We start from the raw sequence: 25,349 nt of genomic DNA, 5'->3' as shown, positions 1-25,349 counted from the left end.
TTTCAATACATTAGTTCTTAATTTCATGATTCAGGTATTGCACCCACTGTGGACTGTGGAGAGGCCAGAATATATAGAACTATTCTGTGAAATTCTACCCTCCAGGCAGTTAGTATCAAGACGCACGTTGGGGAGACTGTTAGATGATCAATATTCATTGGTGAAGAACACACTGGTCAAAATACTGTCCAAACAGAACCATGTATGCACAACAACAGATGCATGGTCATCAAAAAACAGAAGCTTCCTTGGCGTGACCACCCACTGGATAGACGAGGAAAGCTAACGGTGCGTTCACACGGCAGCGTTTTTTACCGCTCTGCACCGCTGGCCTTCCCACAGTGCTCCACGCTCGGGGGCGTATTAAAAAAGTTAATACAGAGTTGTAGTTCTCTAAGGTCACTGTTGTAATTTGTGTAAAACGGTGTCATGGACAAGTGTGCAGACTTGAGTTCATGTATTTACAATAGCGATCATTATTGATATATAGGTGCTCCTGTCTTGATCAAAATACAGCTTTTACACGGCATGATGCAAGGAATCAGATACGCTGGCTAGATGTTGCATGATCTTGTCAACTAGGCTATAGGCTACAGTACTGTACAGCACTTCAAACATTTTTCCAGTAACATTCACTTGGTTATGGCCACTACACATTTACTGTATGGCTAGCGAGTGACTGCCAACCAGCATTTCAACGTTGAATGTTAATCATGTGCCGGGTAAACTATACTACTGCAGCTAAACTAGTACAGTATGCAGCTAGCACAGAAGTTAGAGCTAGGTTATGTACTGTTGCTAGCTAAAGTGACGAGACTGAACTTAACACACCAGGGACACCGACAACCGCGGCAATCCTGCGCCAGGTATACATTTTTTGTTAACGTCTCTTTAATCGTACAGAGGCGTATAAAACAAGACTGAGTGCGTAGACACACATACGATGAGTTGCTCTTCCATCTTGAAATTGTCAAACCTAGAAATGTTTACCATGACCAACAGTTGCTACGTCACAAGAAACAAGAAACCAACCAGATTGGTCAACGCTAGCGTTTTCACGCTCCTCATTTACATGAAGTTGAGAAAATCCAACTTTCGACGCCCCGCTCACCTTCCCACAATGCCCTACGCGAGCGTCGACGCCCCGCTCGCCTTCCCACAATGCCCTACGCGAGCGTCAACGCCTGGTTTCATTGAAAATGAATGGGAAGCCGAAGCCCCGCTCTGCCCGCCCCGCTGCAGTGTGAACGCACCGTTACACATTTGCTCTGGAGCATTAGCCTGTCGTAGGCTTGCAGGGCGGCACACGTATGATGTTTTAGCAGAGATGCTTGACGATATCCACCGAGGTTTTACCCTAAAAGAAAAGGTGACCGTTGGATCCACGGATAATGGTTCTAATTTTGTGAAGGCATTCAGTATGTTCGCAGAGGTTCAAAGAACCATCAAAGGCAGTGGAGAAGAGGATGAAGACGACGAAGACGAGGAACAACCTGTCTTCATCAATGTCACACATATCCTGAATGAAGCAGACTCAGAGGCAGATTATAGTCTCCCAGCTCACCAGAGATGCACCTGCCACACCCTTAATCTAGTTGCTACAAGAGACATTGGCCGCGTTTCCCAGATTCCTTAAGAAGCTCTTAAGCGCTGAAACCTTCTTAGGAGCGCTCTTAAGAGCGCTGTGAAAGAAGGACGTGTTTCCCAGAGTCGTTCTTAGCTTAAGAAGATCTTTCACTAAGAAGGAAATGTAAGATCAGCCTGACCCACTCTTAACAGCCTTCTTAGCGACCAAACGCTCACTGCAGCCGCGTCAGAGAAAGTTATATCTGACACAAAGGAATACTAAAACCATGCGTGATGATAAATGTGCGCCCACAGCTGCAGAACACTGACGCAAGAAAAATAATAGCATAAGAAGAAAAATAACGATATAAAAATAAATAATTGCCCATGTGTTCCTGTAGCTACATAAATACAATTAATCATCATTACTATCACTCATTACGTTTTCACAAACATTCGGCATCTGCATGAGTTGACATAGATATAAAAACATCAACAACCCTGTGGTATTTCACAGAAATCAGGGAAACTGACAGGTGTAATTGAACTCGGCTGGAACCTCATCAAGAGAGGCTCCACCTGCCAGTCTATATAAAGGCGTTGCTGAGGTCCACGCGAGTGAGACACCATGGCTGCAATACAGCATATTCTCGCTGCTAACCAACAGCGTCGCCGTGCGCGAAGCCAGACGGTTCATATAAATGCATATGTGCGTCAGCACTTCTCCCCATTGAATGTGCTGACAGACCGGGCTGTCCAGTCCAAGTACCGGCTTCCCCGTGTGGAGATCCAACGCCTCGTCAGGATAGTGTCACCACACATCCGGAGGGCAACCCGCTGCAATTTTGCCCTCAGCCCGGAGGTGCAGCTCCTGGCTGCGCTGCGTTTTTACGCAGTGGGGAGCTTCCTGGAGGTGGTGGGGGACGGCACCGGCCTCAGCAAGGCATCGGTTTCACGGAGTGTGGCAGCCGTGACACCGATCCTCCTGCGCCATGCCCGGGCACACATCAAAATGCCCAACACACGGGACGAGGTCCGCCAGGTCCACAGTGGATTTCACGCCATGGCTGGGATCCCCCGGGTAATCGGTGTCGTGGATGGCACACTCATCCCAATCCACAATCCCTCCCTGGTGGATCCGTGCTGGATTGGGAGGAAACACTACGCTGCCATCAACGTCCAGGTGGCAGTGGACCACGATGGCCTCATCACTGACATCGTTGCCAGGTGGCCAGGAGGCACACACGACAGCTTTGTGTGGGCCAACTCAGCTGAGGGGCAGAAGGCTGGCAGAGGAGAGTTCGGCAGGAGCATCTTCCTCGGGGACAGTGGCTACCCTCTCCGGAGTTACCTCGTGACACCGGTGAACAACCCAGCAACACCACAGGAGGAGAGGTTCAATGAGGCCCACACACACACCAGGACCCACATTGAACGGGTGTTTGGCAGGTGGAAGGGACGTTTTCGAAGTATCCATCGTTCGTCGGGGGGGCTGCGCTTGTCACCTGCAAAGTGTTGCCGCGTGATTGTTGTCACAGCCATGCTGCATAACATTGCAGTGCGCGTTGGCGCAGACGAGCCGCCTCCTGAGGATGAGGATGAAGATGGGGAATCCTCAGAAGATGAAGCCCCCAACCTCGCCCCCCGCGAAACCCGAGCAGCACTCCACCAAGCTGGTGTCCGGACCAGAGAGGAGCTTGTCCATCTGTTTTGATGTCCATCATCCCCTACCCAGTCACCACGCACTGTTATCAGCACCACCCTACTCCCAACAATAAACCACCTACCACTACATCACACAACCCATATAAACTATCATGTATAGGGCTCAAGGCCGTAGCCATGGAGTCAACATTGGGGGGACACATTTATGATAATTTCGGACAGCTTGTGTGGTTGCCTGTCGTAGCGTATAGCACATTTATATTTTCATATCAATATATTGGGGTGGACATTTTTACCAGACTTGAATATTGGGGGGGGATGTGTCCCCCTCAATATGTATTATGATTACGGCCTTGATAGGGCTTGAAAGCTAGGAAATGACGCAAAATGATCCACACAACACATGGTTGAAAAGGAAAAGTAGTTTATTCAACTACAACAAAAAACTAAGAGGAACAAAAAGCAGTGGCACCTCTGGCTCACGGGGCGTCTGCCTCACCTGCAATGAAGGGAGATTGATTAGTGAAATTGAACAGGATACATTGTGCAATGCGGAGAAATCAAATAGAAATGCCCCTTACCTCCATCCTGGGGGAGAATTATTGGGACCGAGATGGAGGGACGGTTAAATTGCGCCTTGGCCAGTGCGAGCTGTCTTTGCTGGAGATCCAACTTCAGGCGTTTTATCTGCACCATCTCCTCCTGGAGGGCAGTCTGTCTCTCCAGGTGGCCCTCTATCCCCCGCAGCACCACCAGTTTCTCTTTTTCTAATTGTATCAGCGTCTCGCTGCAGGTGCAGGTCATTATGGGGGGCCGCCTTCTTAGGCCCCCCCGTATGCGGACACCGGGCCCTGCTGGTTGGCGCGCGGGGACAGTACGGGGGTGGTCCTCTCCTGGAGATGTGTATGTAGGTACTCCGCTCCCCGATGGCTCCTCCTCCTCCTCGTCCTCACTGTTCCCCGAGAGGCCCTCGTCCCCTAGCATATCAATGCCTCCTCCAATTCCCTCAGAGGCCGTCTTTCCAATGATGGAAATAACTTTTTCTTCTTCAGGGGTGAGTGTTGTGGCACCGGGTGCGCCACCACCCGTGCCCGTGGTGTCTTGCCTCACCGTAGCACTTTTCTTCTTGGTTTGGCTCTGAAATACTTGCCATTTTTTTCTGACCGCACCCCAGTCCCGGAGACCACAGGGGCTAGAGGGGGACATCCTTTGGGCTATGCCCTGCCAAATGCGTTTTTTTAGAACAAGGGTTTTTTTACCCTTTGTTCCACCAAATAGCTCATCCCGGTGCTGGCTTACCTAATCTATTAGGACGGCCATCTCCTCCGGGGTAAAGGAGGGTGCCCTCTTACCTCGTTTCGTCCCTGTTTTATCCATTCTCACATATGTGTGCCTAGCCACAGGGGGGTATATATGCGTTAATGGGCTTGATTACTACTTGAATACACCTGTTAGCTGTGATCACACACACACACGCGCGCGTGGATTAATTGCAGCTGTGTGTGGGGACCACAGGGTGTTGTGTGTGATTTATGCGCTTATAAAGTGGTGGGTGATCGACTTTCCTGGCATCGATTGATTTAGTTTCAACACCACGGCGGTGGACAGCTCCCACTAAGAACTTCTTAAGAGGCTTCTTTGGCGGGATCTTAAGAAGGCAGTTAAGAACGTGTCTGGGAAACACCCCTATCTTAGCACTCCTTCTTAGCCGAACCCTTCTTAAGAGCCTTCTTAAATCCTTAAGAACGATCGAATCTGGGAAACGCGGCCATTGAAAGTGCCTTAAGCCAGTCAGAGCCCTATAAGAAAATATCAAGATCAACACTTGCCAAATGCCAGGTGTTATGGAACAAGCAACATACAAGTATTCAAGCTTCAGATACCATTAAAGAAAAGTTAGGTCGCCAACTGACAGTGCCCGTGTCAACCCGGTGGAACTCCACGTACCATGCCATGGAGCACTTGGATACTGACACAAGGACAAGAACTCTACGAAATCTACGAGAAGCTGCGGGTGACTCGCTTCAAAGCCGCAGAACTAACCTTCATACAGGAGTATGTCCATTTTGATATTCACTACGTATGTGCCACATATCCATATCAACATAAATCCAACAACAGTCGTAGTTTTCCAGGTTAATACAAATAATAATAATAATATAAACTTTTTCACTTTCTTATTTTTTTGTGTCTATATCAGGTGGTGATGCCCCTAGCCATGGCCCTTGATGTCCTACAGTCTGACAAAATGGCCTACACAGGAGTGTTGGTGCCAACAATCTCAGTTCTCCTTGAAAAGATGGAGCAAATGAACCATGGGATCCACCTACATCACTGTAACCCACTGGTAGATGTCATCATCTATGGGGTTAAAAAGAGGTTTGAATATATTTTTCAAGATCAAGGGTTGCTCATAGCCTCTGCAGCTTATCCAATGTTCAGGCTGACCTACATCCCTTCTGAAAAGAAAACGCATGTGGTGTCAAACCTAAAAGCGGAAGTGAACCGGTTACAAACACAGTCTTCAGATCACATGGAGACAGAGCATGAAGACCCAAGTGATAATGGTGATGAAGTAACAGGGTATTTCCCATCTCTGACATCGCCAACAGTACAGAATGAGGTGGAGATCTTCTTGCAGTCATCTGAAACCAAACTCGTCAGTGCATTCCAAAATCTGCCATTGATGAAGATCTTCCTGAAATACAACACAGGAGTTCCATCAAGTGCTCCCTCTGAAAGACTCTTTAGTGTAGGAAGCGCCATTTTCCGTCCAAAGAGAAACCGCCTTTCTGATGCAAATTTTGAGAAGCTTCTCTTGTGTCGTGTAAACAAACACCTGTTGTGAATAAGTTGAGGGCCCTGGGGGGTATTCCAAGTAGCGGGTTGAGTGAAAACTTTGAGTAGTTCAACCCTGAAAAGAGGCATACTCCGAGTTCCACGTTCCAGAAAGAGAGGTAACGAAACATTTTGGTAAGTTGCCATGGTAACTTGCGCTGTGAAACTAACCTGATCGCTAGCAGGTTTTACATGAAAAACTCATGGAAAAAACTCGCGTTTTCCTAGCAATCCCCACCCACTTTCGGATCTTGAAACAGTTTGCAGACATGGGGTGTCCTTTCCTGGGTCGGCCGATCGATTACGAGCAAAATATAATTCGCATAGCCTTGCGCCAGGAGAGGATTTTAAGACCGCGATTGGATGTACTTTCATTCCCCGATGAATACCGACGCGAACAAAACCGTTTTTCATCACATTCCATAATTTATCTCACCAACATTCTCCATTCATGCATTGCTAATGTAACACACCGTGGACGTGCTCTCAGGACCGACCAAATGCTTTGCATTGCTCTCCGTTTCTTTGCCAACGGGAGTTTCCTCTACAACATTGGCGATGCAGAACATCTCGGCAAAGCAACAGTCTGCCGAACCATAAGGAAAGTGGCCCTGGCACTGAAAGGCCTACTGCAGACCTACGTTGTCCTTCCTGGGCACAAACCTCTAAGGACCATCAAATAGGAATTTCACATTATTTCAGGTGACTGATGTAGCACACATTCAGTTTAAGTCAATGAAGAAATTTGAAATCATGTGAATGACAATGTTGCAATCTCAGACTGGGATGAGTAAATCCTTTCCATTTTGCAGGATTTCCCAATGTGATTTCCCAATGTGGCTGCATTGATGGCACCCACATCCCCATCATAGCTCCATCCATCAATGAAGGAGACTGTGAATAGGAAGTCATTTCACAGCATTAATGTGTAGGTAGATTTACTGTCTTACAATTATAAAGACTACAGCACAACTTTAAACTATTGCAGCTAATATCTCTTCTCTGCACTGGCAAGATTATATGTGATGCAGCACATTTGATTTCAAATGTGGAGGCCAAATGGCCTGGCTCGGTACATGATTCAAGGATATATCGCGAGTCTACCCTGAGCAACAGAGTTGCAAATGGTAAGTTAAGCTTTGAACAAATAACATTCCCTTGTCTCCCTCTTCTACCACACTCACAATGTACCCACTATATACTTACAGGAGAGTTTCATGGCCACCTGCTTGGTGACAGAGGGTACCCATGCCAGCCCACTCTGATGACCCCTTACCATGACCCAAAGCCGGGCCCTCAGCAGTGGTACAATGTGGCCCACTGCAGGACTAGAGCACGGGTGGAGATGACCATAGGTATTCTCAAAGCCCGGTTCCAGTGCCCATGTAGACTGAGGGTAACCCCAGAGAGGGCATGTGATATTATTGTGGCATGTGTTGTTCTTCATAATATTGCTACTATTAGAGGAGAGCAACACCCTGCCATACAAAATGACCCTGAGGACGACCATCCCCTCCACCCTGCAGATATCCAAGATGGAAGAGCAATCAGAGACATACTGTGCCGCACACAATTCCACCAACCCTGACATTGAAATAAACACACATCATAACCATTTCATTTTGTCTTCTTTATTGCCTACAAATAGAAATGCAACAATCAATATTTATATATTGTTCTGACAATTAACACTCACTCACCTTTGACCATGCACCCACCTGCAGCTGCTGTTCTAGCAATTCAATTTCTAGATCCGTCTTCTTTATCTTCCGTCCCAAATAAACCATCTCTTGGTCAATTTTCTCCATTTGTTTTAACAAATGGAGTTTGTATAAATCCTTAACTGGTAACTGGGAATACATTAGGATGGCATTAAATCCCAGTTCTACACACATAATTCACCTGCCATTTACTGAACATCTCACTGTCTGTAGCTGTGCTTTGGAGGTTGATGGACCCCTCTCCTGGCAAGGCTCATCCATGCTCTGTTCAACAGGATCAGACTGTGCATTTAGTTTTTACATTCATTACTCTCATCACTTCAGTGTACATTTTGAACTGACAATTACACCTAAGACTGTAAATAAAGTATCTGGAGAGAGAACTATCACATATGTAGCTACCATATATGTAGGCCTCTCTGCAACCCCGTCTGTGGCAGCAGTCATTGTGTCCTCATCATCATCATCATCCTGTGATGAAAGGTATTGTTTCAGGATAGTCACCACTACTATGCATAATGGAGTATTGAGTGGCCTACTTACAAGTGGTACCGTTGTGCAAAGGCTTGCAGGAGGCTCAACCACTCGGATTACACCATCAGTGACTAGAAGTGGACCAGAGTGGAATATGAAAACACATTTACACACATACTGTAGGCACTTACATCTTATGTAGGCACTTACATCTTATGTAGGCACTTACATCTTATGTAGGCACTTACATCTTATGTAGGCACTTACATCTTATGTCGGCACTTGTGTCCTGTGGGGTGATTGGCTCTGAAGAGCTACCTACGGGGACGCCTTCAGCCACTGGACGGCCAATGTTGTGGCTCAGAGCCAGCTCCTCTGCAGAGGTCAGAGGTGCTGGTGGTGGCCCTCCACCCATATTGCGTGCCTCTGCCTTCTTTCTATTTGCTGAATTGAAATCAGTGTTAATTTAAGCAAGATATCAGGCGACAGGACATTGTGTGTTTCCGCCACTACAAGATAAAATAGGCAATGAGGATATTCACTTTGAATGTCAAATATGATACCAAAGTGACGGAAGCTACAATCATGAACCTATAGGCCAAAAGGCTAAATATGCCTTACCTGTTTGTATTACGTTTTTATATTTCATTTTCAGTTGTTGCCAAGTGCGCTTCACGCCTGTGGGATTGCACCTATATGAACATTGTATTTGATTAAATTACAATTTTTCACCTGTAATATTAACAGACATTAAATGTTCGATTTATGGACTAAATTCAAACTTACGCATTGACATGATCAGCAATTCTTTCCCACGCCAATTGTCTGTCCTTAGCAGCTACAGCCATATTACTTTTTTTCCGAGATATGTGCTCGGACTCGCCATACGCACGGATTAAAATTTCCAATTCCATTGCGGTGAAATAGGAAGCCCTTTTTTTGTCGCCTTTTTCCATGGTGAATCCTGTTATCGGAGCTCCATAGATGTTGGCTTTTAGTAGAACTTGTGCACGCGCTAAACTCTGAGTTGACGTACTCCGAACCGAATTAACTAATTCATATCAGGTGTTCTGGAACAACATTTTCGGAGTTTCCCGTGTTAGAGTAACTCAACTCCGAGTTCAGGGTTAATCTCAGAGTTTGTTAAACCCGCTACCTGGAATACCCCCCTAGCAGTACTTTATGAGCCCGATATCTTTGCCAGACACGGCATATCATTTCCTGGTTCAACTGAGCGATCGAAAACAAAATTTAATTTGTTTAGTTACACACTGGGAGACTATTTTAAGATTGCGATTTGATGTGCTTTAATTTCCTGATGAATACCTAAATTAACGTTACCGTTTCGCGTCAAATCTGTAATTTATTTTAGCAACATTCTCAGCCCTTGGGCCTTTGTCTAAACTGGCGTTTCAGCATATCTATTTCAACATTGTATGAGGTCAATATTGGCCACACAACCGAAACTAATTCCCCTATGGTTTAAGGAAGATGGGAAACTGAACAGTGTATTAACATTAACCAAATAATTCCAATACCATGGAATGATTTCTGGGTTAAATCAGAGCAAGAATGGTCAAATTAAGGTTAAATAATTGTTATCATATTGCAAATGAATGATATCAATGAAGGTTAACTGTTATGCCTACTCTACCATGATTATTGTAAACCAGAGATAGAAAGCAAGAGGTGAGGAAGAAGGAGTAGGACAAGCTAGAGCTGAGGAGAACGTCTCAGGAGATCAATAATCCACAGAACAATGCTTCACAATTCCTTAAGAACAACTACAATCACACCAGAATCTTGACCCTAACTTATCAACATGACTAGCATTGCTACAGTAAGACTCCATCCAGTAACTCCATATTTTACCATATGAAAGGTGGGGGCAGGTTGATAGCCTTACAAGATCATCCTTTATTCTTCTGCCCTCAGTACACCATCTCTTGGTCAAAATAGAAATTCAGAAAATTAAACTATTAATATTCATATAGGTTATTGTTCCTACAATTAACATCACCTGTGACCATGCATCCTCTCGTAACTGGTGTTCCAGTAAATCTTTTTCGCCTTTATTCTTCTACCCTAAGTAGGCCTACACCATCTCTTGGTCAGTTTTTGGCACTTTTTTCACCAGGTGCAGTTTGTACAACTAATTTACTTGTAACTGGGTATACATGAGATTACATTAGCTACATTTCACTGCTCCACATGCAAAATGTACCTGCCATTAAATGAACATCCTTCTGTGAGCCCTCTGTGACATGCTTGCGTGTAAAAAGGGCTATACAAATACATTTGATTTGATTTTGATTTGAACATCTCACTGTTGTCAGAATGTGCAAATTGTTTTTATATTCATTATTCTCATAATGTCAGTGTAACTGACAATTACAAAAAAAGCCTGTAAATAAAAGTAGGCTACATGGAGAGAGAACTATCAGTAGCTACCATACATAATTCTGCATCGATTTCTGCGGCAGCAGTCATTATTGTCTCTTCGTCATCGTAATCATCATCATCATCCTTTGATAAAAAGCATTCTGTTGAGGGAAACTGCTACTACAAGTTGAAATAGGCACCAATTGAAATGTAAACGTTGTGAGGCTACAATCACAAGCGTAGCCTATAAGCAAAATATGCATTAGTTCCTAGTATGTTTTTATATGTAATATAAAAGCTTTGTGTAAAGCTTTTTTCCGGAATATGTGCTCAGATTGACCATGGACACAAAATAAAACTTGTGTGGTGAATTTGGACGTTCCCATGTTAGAGTAACTCAACTCAGAGTTCAGGATTAATCTCAGAGACACACACACACAAACGCACAATCACACACACACACACACACACACAAACGCATACACACACTCACCTCACACCAAGTCTTATTTAGAAGACTGTTATTCAATCTATGTGACTTAATGATAAATAATAAGGCTGTATAATGGTAGTGGTAGTAACGATTGTTTTCCTAAACAGCGGTCGGAGACATTTGTAAACTCATGCATTTGTTTTTTGTGTATTAGGCTATTGTTGGCCAATAAATTAATCTAAACATATTTCAGCCTTTATCTGACTGACCGTTGTGTTGATCACAAAAATTGCAGAGACTTGGCATGCAGTTTGTTTAACTGAAAGTACCTACTAATGTATCAAGCTACTTTTGACAGATTTTTGTGACTTAGCTCGCTACATTTTTATGAGTGGTAGCTTCTGTGTAGTGAAGCTGAATTTATTGTAGAGTAGCTTGTATCTTAGCTCACTACACATATCAAGTAGCTTGCCCATTACTGTATACTTTCTGGACATGCCCGCTGCCTGGCTGATTTTGGACAGCATTTGTCCAAGGAAATTGTGTCCCATGGCCTCCCGACAGTACCAGACATCCTGCTGGTTAAGCTGCTGCTGGTCCTTTTTTAGAGGGTGCAGGTAAATGCATCGGCATTAGGTGGGCAAAGGGATACATACTTTTTTAAACTGGCAACTGGACAATTTGGATTTTCAGGCTCCGCAAAAATGTAGCCACGGTAATTTCCTTTAATAGGAACTTTGGCATCTTTGTGGTTTTTTGTCTCTGCGTTGTATGCTAGAGAAATATACTCTATTCAATTTTTGTCTTTGTTTAAAATATTGTAATATAATTAAAATATTGTATTTTATATTTTATTTTTATTGTATTCCACTTAGTATCGCTAGTTTATGTATCCTTAGTATAGTTAGACCACATATTTAAATTTAAGATTCCTAATATGTTTACTGTGTGCACCTTCCTGCCAAAGCAAATTCCTTGTCTGTGCAAACTTTCATGGCGAATAAATCCCTTTCTGATTCTGAAAATGAAAGAGTCCCTCTTTAAGTCCCAATTGCCCTGCCACGTCTTGGTAGATGCAGCTGGACATTGAACCACACCTTCTTGACCAAGCTGTGAGCTGTGTTGACATGATTCAGCGCAAGCTGTGTTGACATGATTCAGCACCTCGGAATTGATGAGCAGATCTAGGTCTGTCGCTGAAATCGGGGGGGCTTTCTGGTGTCTTTGATGACGGACTTGAACATGTCGTTGCTCGATTAAAAACTGCCAGAGTTCATTATGTCAAATGTAGAAAAGTGACATGCTATCCCTGCCCTAAGTGCGATGTAGCTTGCAATTGAGTATGATTGGCCTTTGCCATTCTGCACTGACGGATAAAAAGAGCGTATAGTACCTGATTTAGATTTTCGGCACTATAGTGCATGTCTAATGGCATTTTTTTTCCTATCAACCAGTCTTTGAAAACTGACATGGCCCATACTGTGCTCCTTTTAGTGTTGATTTCGTGTCGATCCTCTTCTAATTTGTTAATGTTTCCGTCATCCAAAACTTTGTGCTGCTTCGCTTCACTGCCCTCTTCTATGCTGCTGTCCTCTCTTGCTCTTGTCTTCACTGGCGATGGCAACAATTCAGCCTTTAACCAAGTGACAAAATCTCCGTACTTTCCAAAAGTATTAAATTAATCGGAAACTCATCCATTTTTGCCTGGTATAGGCTATACGTTTTATTCCAATAGGTTTTGGATCAGCTGATGTCGCTAAGCAATGGAGTGCTACGAAAGACGTGAATCCGAGGCAAAAAGGCCACTTCTCTTGACAGTGGTCAGTTATTCATAGCAACGGTCTGTTATCGAAAATTATACCATGCTCTGGGTGAATACTCAATTCTGATTGGCTGCAGGGGTGTCCATTATCGGGTGATAACGGACACCTACTGCGTCATTGCAGCAAAACTGTCTTTTCACCGTTTTAAATTATTCCGGCTACACAGGAGCCTGTACAAAATATGTGAAATAAGTAACCATAACAACAGTGACGGAGTCAAAGCCTCCATTTACAGTTTTGAAATACTTTAACAAGCTAACTTGTATTTAAAACAATGAGTGACTTCAATATTTATTTTAACCTATTTGCAAAATGTTTCTTTACTGAATGTGTCAGCGTCACGTAACCGCTCATCTCACATCCCATTCGCTATTCACCTCGCTAGTCAATCTACTTCAGAAAGGCTGTGGCCAACACGACAGTAGCAGCAGCTCTACAAATGGCCGATTATTTTCTTCTTAAAAATAATGATTTTATTTGGGGACAATGACATGGCTCGATAGTTGGCTCATCTTGTCGTTAAACATACTGTCAAATTAAAATCACTGTTTGGAAAAAATTTCAACTTTGATGCGGTCATCTCACATCCATTTGCTATTCAACTTGCTCCTCAGAATGCGGCCATTACTGTATCCTAGTACTATTATGGCCGATATGTTCGTGAAAATCTTGATATAGATTTTGGGACAGTGACATGGCTGGTTAGCTAGCAAATCTTATTGTCAAACATACTGTAAAATTATATTTACTGTTTGTCAACCGTACACAATGTTATTGCCTCTGAATCTTGCTAGCATAACATTAGCTTTGGGCTAATAACTCAGCCACGGGAAAGCCGGTGTTGGTTCTATAAGCTTAGCGGACTATAAAATATCAGAGTTGGCTAACGTAAAAAAACGTTAGATCTATTTTGCAAAACGCCCCAAAACATAAATTAATGTTTGTAAAAAAGAAAATTGTTGGCAAGTGACCATGGTATAAGCGGGATAATGCCCTTCGAGGTGTCCAATATCACCTGATAATGGACGATGCGGAGGCGTGAACCGTCCGACATGCAGCGGAGCTTCCACGGAGTCACTCTTCTGAGTGTTGATTGGGGAGTTTCAGTCACTGTTTTGACTGTTGTTTAAGGAGTTTCAGTCACTCTTCTGAGTGTTGCTTGGGGAGTTTCAGTCACTTCTGAGTGTTGCTTGGGGAGTTTCAGTCACTTCTGAGTGTTGCTTGGGGAGTTTCAGTCACTTCTGAGTGTTGCTTGGGGAGTTTCAGTCACTCTTCTGAGTGTTGCTTGGGGAGTTTCAGTCACTCTTCTGAGTGTTGCTTGGGGAGTTTCAGTCACTCTTCTGAGTGTTGCTTGGGGAGTTTCAGTCACTCTTCTGAGTGTTGATTGGGGAGTTTCAGTCACTCTTCTGAGTGTTGATTGGGGAGTTTCAGTCACTCTTCTGAGTGTTGCTTGGGGAGTTTCAGTCACTTCTGAGTGTTGCTTGGGGAGTTTCAGTCACTTCTGAGTGTTGCTTGGGGAGTTTCAGTCACTCTTCTGAGTGTTGCTTAAGGAGTTTCAGTCACTCTTCTGAGTGTTGCTTGGGGAGTTTCGGTCACTCTTCTGAGTGTTGATTGGGGAGTTTCAGTCACTGTTTTGACTGTTGTTTAAGGAGTTTCAGTCACTCTTCTGAGTGTTGCTTGGGGAGTTTCAGTCACTCTTCTGAGTGTTGCTTGGCGAGTTTCAGTCACTCTTCTGAGTGTTGCTTGGGGAGTTTCAGTCACTCTTCTGAGTGTTGCTTGGGGAGTTTCAGTCACTCTTCTGAGTGTTGCTTGGGGAGTTTCAGTCACTCTTCTGAGTGTTGCTTGGGGAGTTTCAGTCACTTCTGAGTGTTGCTTGGGGAGTTTCAGTCACTCTTTTGAGTGTTGATTGGGGAGTTTCAGTCACTCTTCTGAGTGTTGCTTGGGGAGTTTCAGTCACTCTTTTGAGTGTTGCTTGGGGCGTTTCAGTCACTCTTCTGAGTGTTGCTTGGGGAGTTTCAGTCACTCTTCTGAGTGTTGCTTGGGGAGTTTCAGTCACTCTTCTGAGTGTTGCTTGGGGAGTTTCAGTCACTTCTGAGTGTTGCTTGGGGAGTTTCAGTCACTTCTGAGTGTTGCTTGGGGAGTTTCAGTCACTCTTCTGAGTGTTGCTTGGGGAGTTTCAGTCACTCTTCTGAGTGTTGCTTGGGGAGTTTCAGTCACTCTTCTGAGTGTTGCTTGGGGAGTTTCAGTCACTCTTCTGAGTGTTGCTTGGGGAGTTTCAGTCACTTCTGAGTGTTGCTTGGGGAGTTTCAGTCACTCTTCTGAGTGTTGCTTGGGGAGTTTAAGTCACTTCTGAGTGTTGCTTGGGGAGTTTCAGTCACTCTTCTGAGTGTTGCTTGGGGAGTTTCAGTCACTTCTGAGTGTTGCTTGGGGAGTTTCAATCACTCTTCTGAGTGTTGCTTGGGGAGTTTCAGTCACTCTTCTGAGTGTTGCTTGGGGAGTTTCAGTCACTCTTCTGAGTGTTGCTTGGGGAGTTTCAGTCACTTCTGAGTGTTGATTGGGGAATTTCAGTCACTCTTCTGAGTGTTGCTTGGGGAGTTTCAGTCACTCTTCTGAGTGTTGATTGGGGAGTTTCAGTCACTTCTGAGTGTTGCTTGGGGAGTTTCAGTCACTCTTCTGAGTGTTGCTTGGGGAGTTTCAGTCACTCTTCTGAGTGTTGATTGGGGAGTTTCAGTCACTGTTTTGACTGTTGTTTAAGGAGTTTCAGTCACTCTTCTGAGTGTTGCTTGGGGAGTTTCAGTCACTCTTCTGAGTGTTGATTGGGGAGTTTCAGTCACTCTTCTGAGTGTTGCTTGGGGAGTTTCAGTCACTCTTCTGAGTGTTGCTTGGGGAGTTTCAGTCACTCTTCTGAGTGTTGCTTGGGGAGTTTCATTCACTCTTCTGAGTGTTGATTGGGGAGTTTCAGTCACTGTTTTGACTGTTGTTTAAGGAGTTTCAGTCACTGTTTTGACTGTTGTTTAAGGAGTTTCAGTCACTCTTCTGAGTGTTGCTTGGGGAGTTTCATTCACTCTTCTGAGTGTTGCTTAAGGAGTTTCAGTCACTCTTCTGAGTGTTGCTTGGGGAGTTTCAGTCACTTCTGAGTGTTGCTTGGGGAGTTTCAGTCACTCTTCTGAGTGTTGCTTGGGGAGTTTCAGTCACTTCTGACTGTTGCTTGGGGAGTTTCAGTCACTCTTCTGAGTGTTGCTTGGGGAGTTTCAGTCACTCTTCTGAGTGTTGCTTAAGGAGTTTCAGTCACTTCTGAGTGTTGCTTGGGGAGTTTCAGTCACTTCTGAGTGTTGCTTGGGGAGTTTCAGTCACTCTTCTGAGTGTTGCTTGGGGAGTTTCAGTCACTCTTCTGAGTGTTGATTGGGGAGTTTCAGTCACTGTTTTGACTGTTGTTTAAGGAGTTTCAGTCACTCTTCTGAGTGTTGCTTGGGGAGTTTCAGTTACTCTTCTGAGTGTTGCTTGGGGAGTTTCAGTCACTCTTCTGAGTGTTGCTTGGGGAGTTTCAGTCACTCTTCTGAGTGTTGCTTGGGGAGTTTCAGTCACTCTTCTGAGTGTTGCTTGGGGAGTTTCAGTCACTTCTGACTGTTGCTTGGGGAGTTTCAGTCACTCTTCTGAGTGTTGCTTGGGGAGTTTCAGTCACTTCTGAGTGTTGCTTGGGGAGTTTCAGTCACTCTTCTGAGTGTTTCTTGGGGAGTTTCAGTCACTTCTGAGTGTTGCTTGGGGAGTTTCAATCACTCTTCTGAGTGTTGCTTGGGGAGTTTCAGTCACTCTTCTGAGTGTTGCTTGGGGAGTTTCAGTAACTCTTCTGAGTGTTGCTTGGGGAGTTTCAGTCACTCTTCTGAGTATTGCTTGGGGAGTTTCAGTCACTTCTGAGTGTTGCTTGGGGAGTTTCAGTCACTCTTCTGACTGTTGATTGGGGAATTTCAGTCACTCTTCTGAGTGTTGCTTGGGGAGTTTCAGTCACTCTTCTGAGTGTTGATTGGGGAGTTTCAGTCACTTCTGAGTGTTGCTTGGGGAGTTTCAGTCACTCTTCTGAGTGTTGCTTGGGGAGTTTCAGTCACTCTTCTGAGTGTTGATTGGGGAGTTTCAGTCACTGTTTTGACTGTTGTTTAAGGAGTTTCAGTCACTCTTCTGAGTGTTGCCTGGGGAGTTTCAGTCACTCTTCTGAGTGTTGATTGGGGAGTTTCAGTCACTCTTCTGAGTGTTGCTTGGGGAGTTTCAGTCACTCTTCTGAGTGTTGCTTGGGGAGTTTCAGTCACTCTTCTGAGTGTTGCTTGGGGAGTTTCAGTCACTCTTCTGAGTGTTGCTTGGGGAGTTTCAGTCACTCTTCTGAGTGTTGCTTGGGGAGTTTCAGTCACTCTTCTGAGTGTTGCTTGGGGAGTTTCAGTCACTCTTCTGAGTGTTGCTTGGGGAGTTTCAGTCACTTCTGAGTGTTGCTTGGGGAGTTTCAGTCACTCTTCTGAGTGTTGCTTGGGGAGTTTCAGTCACTTCTGAGTGTTGCTTGGGGAGTTTCAGTCACTCTTCTGAGTGTTGCTTGGGGAGTTTCAGTCACTTCTGAGTGTTGCTTGGGGAGTTTCAATCACTCTTCTGAGTGTTGCTTGGGGAGTTTCAGTCACTCTTCTGAGTGTTGCTTGGGGAGTTTCAGTCACTCTTCTGAGTGTTGCTTGGGGAGTTTCAGTCACTTCTGAGTGTTGATTGGGGAATTTCAGTCACTCTTCTGAGTGTTGCTTGGGGAGTTTCAGTCACTCTTCTGAGTGTTGCTTGGGGAGTTTCAGTCACTCTTCTGAGTGTTGCTTGGGGAGTTTCAGTCACTCTTCTGAGTGTTGATTGGGGAGTTTCAGTCACTCTTCTGAGTGTTGCTTGGGGAGTTTCAGTCACTCTTCTGAGTGTTGCTTGGGGAGTTTCAGTCACTCTTCTGAGTGTTGATTGGGGAGTTTCAGTCACTCTTCTGAGTGTTGATTGGGGAGTTTCAGTCACTCTTCTGAGTGTTGATTGGGGAGTTTCAGTCACTCTTCTGAGTGTTGATTGGGGAGTTTCTATGGGGCTCTGTGCCATAGCACTTGGAGTTTGGAAGATATCTTCTGTATCACTTTCACCTTAAACATAACATTAGACAAGATGGGAATTAGTTGTCGTCTTATGCTTTGTGTTAATGAAAAAGATTGACAATTTGGGAAATAAATTACCTTGTCTGACTCAGTTTTGTTTTCACACAAATTACAGTGTTCCAGTTTCTCAACACAGTCCTTGAGGCCCACATATTTCAACTATAGCTCACCTGATTTAGTCCACTTATCAAGCTGTTTCATAGTAGAATCAGGTGGAGGAATATGGCAAAAGTGTGTGAGGTCAGGGAGAAGCCTCAAAGGTAACGTTGAGAATCTGCACAACAGTTCTTTCAACTAACTAGCAAATGTACCAATAGCCTTAAAGCGGGCAATCACTTTCCTTGCTTCTGTTGGCCTTAGGATGTTGAGAAGGTCTGACTCCCTGAAATACTTCATATCTTCCAGGCATTCCACTCCTGATGTCTTCAAAGTGTCTTGCAAAGACTGTTGTCAGAATCAGAAAGGGATTTATTCACCATGAAAGTTTGGACAGTCAAGGAATTTACTTTGGCAGGAAGGTGCATACAATAAACATATAGGAACCTAAAATAAAAATATGTGGACTATCTATACTAAGGGTATATAAACTAGCAGTACTAAGTGAAATTAGAATTAAATAATGTACAATAAAATAAAATATAAGTTGCCAGAAATAAAATATAAGTTGCTAAATTACAATATGAAAATACAAAAAATTCAAATATTACAAAAGTTACAAATGTACAAGGTAGAATTGTGTAGATGTAATTTGTTTTTAGCAGGAAGTCATTTAGAGTGTGTGGACCCTTGGCCTTGTTGAAGAGGTCAACAGTGGAAGGGAAAACTTTTTTTTTGTGGCGTGAAGTATTGGTCCTGATGGACCGCAGCCTTCTGCCGAAGGGGAGTGACTGAAAAAGGGAGTGTCCAGGGTGGGAGGAGTCGGCCACAATCTTCCTCGCTCGCCTCAGGGTCCTCGAGGTGTGCAGGTCCTCGAGGGAAGGCAGATTGCAACCAATCACCTTCTCAGCATTGCGGATGATACGCTGCAGCCTGCTCTTGTCCTTGGCAGTGGCAGCAGCGTACCAGACGGTGATGGAGGAGGTGAGGATGGACTCAATGATGGCTGAGTAGAAGTGCACCATCATTGTCTTTGGCAGTTTGAATTTCTTCAGCTGCCGAAGGAAGTACATGCTCTGTTGTGCTTTCTTGATGAGGGAGCCGATGTTCAGTTCCCACTTGAGGTCCTGGGAGAGGATAGGGCCCAGGAAGCGGAAGGACTCCACAGTGTTGACTGGGGAGTCACTCGGGGTAATGGGGGTGAGTGGGGCTGTGTTCTTCCTGAAGTCTACAACCATCTCCACTGCCTTAAGAGCATTGAGCTCTAGGTTGTTTTGGCTGCACCAGGTCACCAGGTTGGCCGCTTCCCACCTATAATCAGACTTGTCTCCACCAGAGATGAGTCCAATAAGGGTGGTGTCATCCGCAAACTTCAGGAGTTTGACGGACGGATGACTGGAGGTGCAGCTGTTGATGTACAGGGAGAAGAGCAGAGGGGAAAGGACGCAGCCCTGAGGTGATCCTGTGCTGATGGGCCGAGAGTCAGAGACTTGTGTTCCCAGCTTAACGCACTGCTTCCTGTCAGACAGGAAGTCTGTGATCCACCTGCAGGTGGAATCAGGCACGTTCAGCTGGGAGAGCTTGTCCTGAAGCAGAGCGGGATGATGGTATTAAAGGCAGAGCTGAAGTCCACCAACAGGATCCTGGCGTAGGATGCTGGGGAGTCCAGGTGCTGTAGGATGAAGTGGAGGGCCATATTAACTGCATCGTCCACAGACCTGTTGGCTCTGTAGGCAAACTGCAGGGGGTCCAGTAGAGAGTCTGTGATGGATTTAAGGTGTTCCAGCACCTGGCGCTCAAAATACTTCATTACCACAGAGGTCAGGGCGACGGGTCTGTAGTCATTATGTCCAGTTGGCCTGGGCTTTTTGAGCACAGGGATGATGGTGGTGGACTTGAGACACGCTGGCACATGGCATGTCTCCAGGGAGGTGTTGAAGATGTAAACACCGGAGACAGCTGGTCAGCGCAGTTCTTGAGGGTGGCTGGAGAGACAGAGTCCGGCCCAGCTGCTTTGCGGGGGTTCTGTCTCTTGAACAGTTTGCTCACTTCTCTCTCCTGAATGGAGATGGTCGTCACTGTAGAGGGGGGAGGCCTCCCGGGTGGAAAGGAGTTGTACAGGACTGTTCAATTGTCTTTCAAATCTGCAGTAGAACTTGTTCAGGTCGTTGGCCAGACGAGAGTCGTTAGTGGAGTGGGGGGCTCTGGGCTTGAAGTTGGTGATCTGCCTGAGCCCTCTCCAGACAGAAGCAGAGTCGTTAGCAGAGAACTGGCGCTTCAGCCTCTCTGAGTACAGTCGTTTAGCCTCTCTCACCGCCTTGCTAAACCTGTTCTTCGACTCCTTGAATCTGTCCCTGTCCCCACTCCTAAACGCGGCCTCTTTGTCCAGCCTCAGCCTTCTGAGGTTATATATATATATATATATATATATATATATATCTCGAAAGGATACAATACATACTTGTTTGTGAAAAGGTTACAAAAACAATCCATCATTAAAGAGAAATTGAATTTGCAATCATGATTTAAAATAGGTGTTTATCACTTAATCTACATACCTCTCAGCGCTCCTTTCAGTTGTGACCTCCTCAAACAGCTTGACAACATCCACTGTTTCTTTAACAATGTCCCATTCCTCTAGGGATAAGGTTGGCAGAGAAGCATTCACAAGTGCCAGGGTGGAGATGACAGGATCTTTGACCTCTAGAATTCTTTTCAACATGTAGAATGTTGAATTCCACCTTGTGGCCACATCCTGCTTAAGCGTAATTGCTCTTGTCCCATCTGTAGCTGTGTGGCCTTGAGCTTCTCTGAAGCCACTGTGCTCCTGTGAAAGAACTCAACAATGGCTTTGACCTTTTGCACAATACTTTCGACCATCTTCAGGGCACCTCTAACAATTAGGTTCAGAACATGTGCAAAACAGGGTATGTGGTCCCAGTGAAGGTCTCTCACAGCTGATACAATGTTGGCAGCATTGTCTGTAACACAGGCTACAATGTTGTCCTTTACACCCCATTCTTCACTAACCCTGGTCAGCTCCCTTGCAAGATTGTCAGCAGTGTATCTCTCTGTCATGACAAAACAGTCCAGGAGATTTGAAGTCATTTGAAAATCCTCCATGAAATGACAATGTAACTTGTGGTAGTTACTGAGGTCCAGCAGTCTGTTGTGAGACATACCGCCGTGGCAGACTTGATTTTGTCCATCACCTCAGTTCTTAATTTCTCATACATCATAGGTAGAACTAGTTGTTGATATAGTTTTTCTACCTGGTAGACTGTATGATGGGTCCAGAAGCTTTGAATATTCCCTGAAGCCTTTGTCTTCAACCACAGAAAAGGGCGGGAAATCGCAAGCAATCATTTTGACTAGAGCCTCATCCAGTTTACTCTGACTCAACGGATCCATTGGCCTTGTCACAAAACTGCCCATTGAGGTTTGTTGTTGTGGCCTCCGTGGCCTAACTGCTGCTTGGGTGGTGGTAAGTGCTGCTGGAATAGTGGATGATGTGGACATGGTCTAGGTAGCAGTTGCAGGCCCAGTTGTAGAGGTGCTGGTGGAAACATCTCCTGCTGCCGCAGTATCATCACTGTCTCCTCTAACTTGTGCTAAGAGCACAGTTGGATGTGCAGATTTAAGGTGCCTTCTCAAGTTTTAGGTGGTTCCTCCTTGAATGGATAAAAGTATGCTTTTTTGTGTTGAGCCTTTGTGTGGCAGATCATATTTTGTTTTAAAGGAAACCTCTATTAAATACAGTACAACATGACAGTTTGTATGGTTTTAAATGGTCATTTATTATCACACTATCAGGTGAAAAAATGATCCAAAGACTCGTAGAAAGACCAAGTCGGGACATGAACAAATCGTTCGTTTCCCCTAGCTACCAGTACAGAGCCTATGCAGGTCACGTGAAAAATGATCCAAAGACTCGTAGAAAGACCAAGTCGGGACATGAACAAATCGTTCGTTTCCCCTAGCTACCAGTACAAAGCCTATGCAGGTCATGTGAAAAAGGACTCGGTTGGCAGAAAACACGGTTGGAAGGTGAACGATTCGTTCATCTGCCGGGTATGACTCTTTGGATCCTTTTTCAGGTGACTCAGAAGAGGAAACAGAAATAATTTGTTTACCTCGTTCACTTTCGCGTGACAAGGTTTATTACGTGAATGATACTTGTTAGCAGTATTAGTAGCCTAATAATGACAGGTTTTGTTATTGTAACTTTTTTTGTACTTTACTTATAGTTCAATGCAGTATAATTGTTTGCAGCAATAATGAAATGCTAGTGTGATAATAAATGACCAAATCATACAAACTTATTTTTATGCAGGAATTTGTTCTAAAATAGTATCTGCTGGTGCACATGCACTAACCTACTTGAGAATACGATACGTGTTTGCAGTGGACTGACCGTGTTTGCAGTAGCACCCCCCCCCCCACCCCCAAACAAAAAGATTTGTTCATTATACTGGACGAGATTCAAAGAACCGAATCAGTAAAATGTACACTTTCAGTTGTATATGTGAGAGGTAACATTTTCAGTTGTGTGTGTGTGAGAGGTTACATTTTCAGTTGAGTTGTGCGCATAAGAGAGGTTCTCACTCATGAGTATAATAGGTATTCAGTTGTCATTGTGTGAGCTTCCATTTTCAATAGTATACGTGAGAGGTGTTCAGTAGTGAATGTGAGTGTATTTCAGTAGTGTTTATGAGAGGCAAGTTTGAATTATGGCCTACACAGCCCCTCATAAAAGATGTTCTCGGGACGTCCACCGCTCAAGATCCTGACAAAAAGCCCTTCCAGGTCTCTGCCACTCACGTCAGTAGATGAGTCTGACAGAACACTTGAAAAATGTGCCGCTTTAATTTCTGCAACATGGCTCTCCCACAGCTCATTAAATATAACATCAACAAACCTGAAAACAAACAAAACACAAGTTTAGACAACTACAATATTGGGGGTATTTAATTTATTCACTCGCCTGTTTTCTTATTTTATTCGCAACAGACAAAGAACTTTAAACAGTCTAATAAATTAGATATCTAAAATGAGCTCCCTAGCCACTAGTGTAATGTTACATGCAATTGCTGTTAGTATTTAGTGTCTATTTGTTCACTTATTGCACTTTACACGTGCCATGTTCTGCACTTTTTCCACTTCTGGTTAGATGCTAAACTACATTTTGTTGCCTCAGTACTGTACTGACAATAAAGTTGAATCTAAAACATGCTATGCTGGGCTCTCGGCAGTTGGTTATTATGAGGCTACCATAGGTTGGCTAGAACATAGATAGCTAATGTGGCTCGGAAGGGGAGCTCATTGTTCACAATATGGTAATCGGTGTTGACTCAATCTCACTCATGACACTCAAGCAGTCACATTTTGTGTCTACCATCCTTTGTGAACAAAGTTACAGCAACGTAATAGTAATCTAGCAGAGTAACTTACCTTCGACATGCTACATCAGTGAGGTACTGAGAACCAACGTCTTCTCCATTCTTCTTCAGAAGTGCAACCGTTCTCTCGTAAGCGGTGAAGGGGAGCTCACTGTTAATGATGTGGTAAGCGGTGTTGATTAACTTTACTATCTGACCGATTGTGTCGTTGTTTGTCCGTTATGTAAAGTCATGAAGTGGCCCAGCGAATTGGTTGTCCGCGACCCGCTTTGCCAGCACACATTGCAAATGTTGGCGGCTGTTGGAAATGTTTGAGCAACATTGTTATATAGTCTGAAAAGAATATTGCTGTGTATGATATGTTTGTGCTCAGGGAGAGAAGTACTGCACCCCAATACGGTTAAGCGTAAGAGAGACACCCAAGGAACGTTTCTGTTTGTCTTAAACTTAATGCTTTGCTAAAAAGTTGAGCCTTTGATGTCTTGCAAATGCATGTATGAAGAGCTGGTGTAGCAGAATGTCATCCAAGGGTCACAGACTCTCACCTCCACATGTTGGAGGTGGAAAGTCTTGTCTCCATCCTGTAACATGTTTTGAACCATGTATGTAAGAACTGCCCATTACTGTAAAGCTTTAAGCAACTCTGTATCGACACTATGGAAGGCCGATTGTGCCAAAACATCTGAACTCTCGTTCGTGTACAGACGTGACATTTTAACGTGTACAGACGTACATTTTTTTACGTCTGTACACGTACATTTTTGACATCTGTACACGTAATGACGTCTTTACACGGCCGTTTTAGACGTCTGTACTTGTTTGGAACATCTATGCTTCCATTCTATTGGTTGCCTTCAACATAGCCACCCCCGTTTTTACATAGTGTCTGCAGTAGGCTGTACGTAGTCCTATTGTGACCATGTGGGCTCTTACGTAGCTGTCATTTAGTATCCAGTCCAGTAGGTAATTGTTTTCTAAAATATATATGCATTTGGCCATTGTCTTGTGTTTTCATTTCCTTTAGGTTATAATATTAAGAGGGAAGTTTTGGGAGGATTATTTATGGAAACTGTGGAGCACTAGCCAAGATTTGGGATTTCATTCACTGCCTTTTAATATACATTGTTATAATAATAATAATAATAATTAAGCCTCTATATTGCGAATATATATGGCTAATTAATTCCTAGTCAAGTCAATAGCGTAGGCTATATTTTGCTGGAGCCTTATGTTTTGTGGTGGGTTTGGCCTCCGACAGTTTAGAAAAAAGCAGAGAACTGATGTTTAAATGTACAGTGCATTATGTACACTGCATAATATACTAACCCCCTTGGGTTAGAATATTAATCTAGGCCTACGTAATCTAAATTGGCCAACTTTAGACATTTCATAAACAACTTGTTCAACTTTATGCATAAATATATGTGACTCTGTAGCCTACACATAGGCCTACAATTTGTTTTTCTAATCAACAACACAATCAATTCATGGCAAACTGTTCAGTGTCATTCATTTTATAATAATGATGCACCTCGAGTGGGGAACAGGGATGAATGCAACCATAGCCTATAATGACTCAAAGCACAGAGCATGCAAGGCGATTGTAAATGATGAAAGGTCATATACACATTTATAAAAAATTTGTTTTGGCATGAAATAGTTAATGCGGAAACTTTACAACCACCAAAGTGTGAGTGAAAAAAGAAATGTGTGCCCTATGCCCCATGCATGGTCAGAGGGTATTCAAACATTCAATAGCCTACCAAATAGGCAAAGGAATGCACCAGATATCTGGCCAAAGG

General features: G+C 44.1%; 1 long non-coding RNA gene and 1 pseudogene across 2 annotated transcripts; one reads left to right on the top strand and one right to left on the bottom strand.

Moving 5' to 3' along the window:
- Positions 1-4,258: 4,258 nt before the first annotated feature.
- LOC146260499 (uncharacterized) lies at positions 4,259-7,684 on the top strand (annotated as a pseudogene). The gene is made up of 5 exons (XR_014729555.1): positions 4,259-4,285; positions 5,023-5,292; positions 5,428-6,771; positions 6,882-7,196; positions 7,278-7,684. The product of XR_014729555.1 is annotated as an uncharacterized LOC146260499 (transcript).
- Positions 7,685-7,987: 303 nt separating this feature from the next.
- LOC146260498 (uncharacterized) lies at positions 7,988-9,030 on the bottom strand. Its single transcript, XR_014729450.1, has 4 exons — positions 8,886-9,030; positions 8,532-8,708; positions 8,193-8,395; positions 7,988-8,054 (listed from the first exon to the last, which is right to left on the bottom strand). It is a non-coding gene; the product is annotated as an uncharacterized LOC146260498 (long non-coding RNA).
- Between the last annotated feature and the right edge of the window lie 16,319 nt (positions 9,031-25,349).

This window comes from Hypomesus nipponensis, chromosome 13 (assembly GCF_054491055.1).
Source record: "Hypomesus nipponensis isolate SF chromosome 13, ASM5449105v1, whole genome shotgun sequence".
Lineage (NCBI taxonomy): Eukaryota > Metazoa > Chordata > Actinopteri > Osmeriformes > Osmeridae > Hypomesus > Hypomesus nipponensis.
The sequence above is the reverse complement of the archived record's forward strand: the minus strand, read 5'-3'. Positions and strand labels throughout refer to the sequence as shown.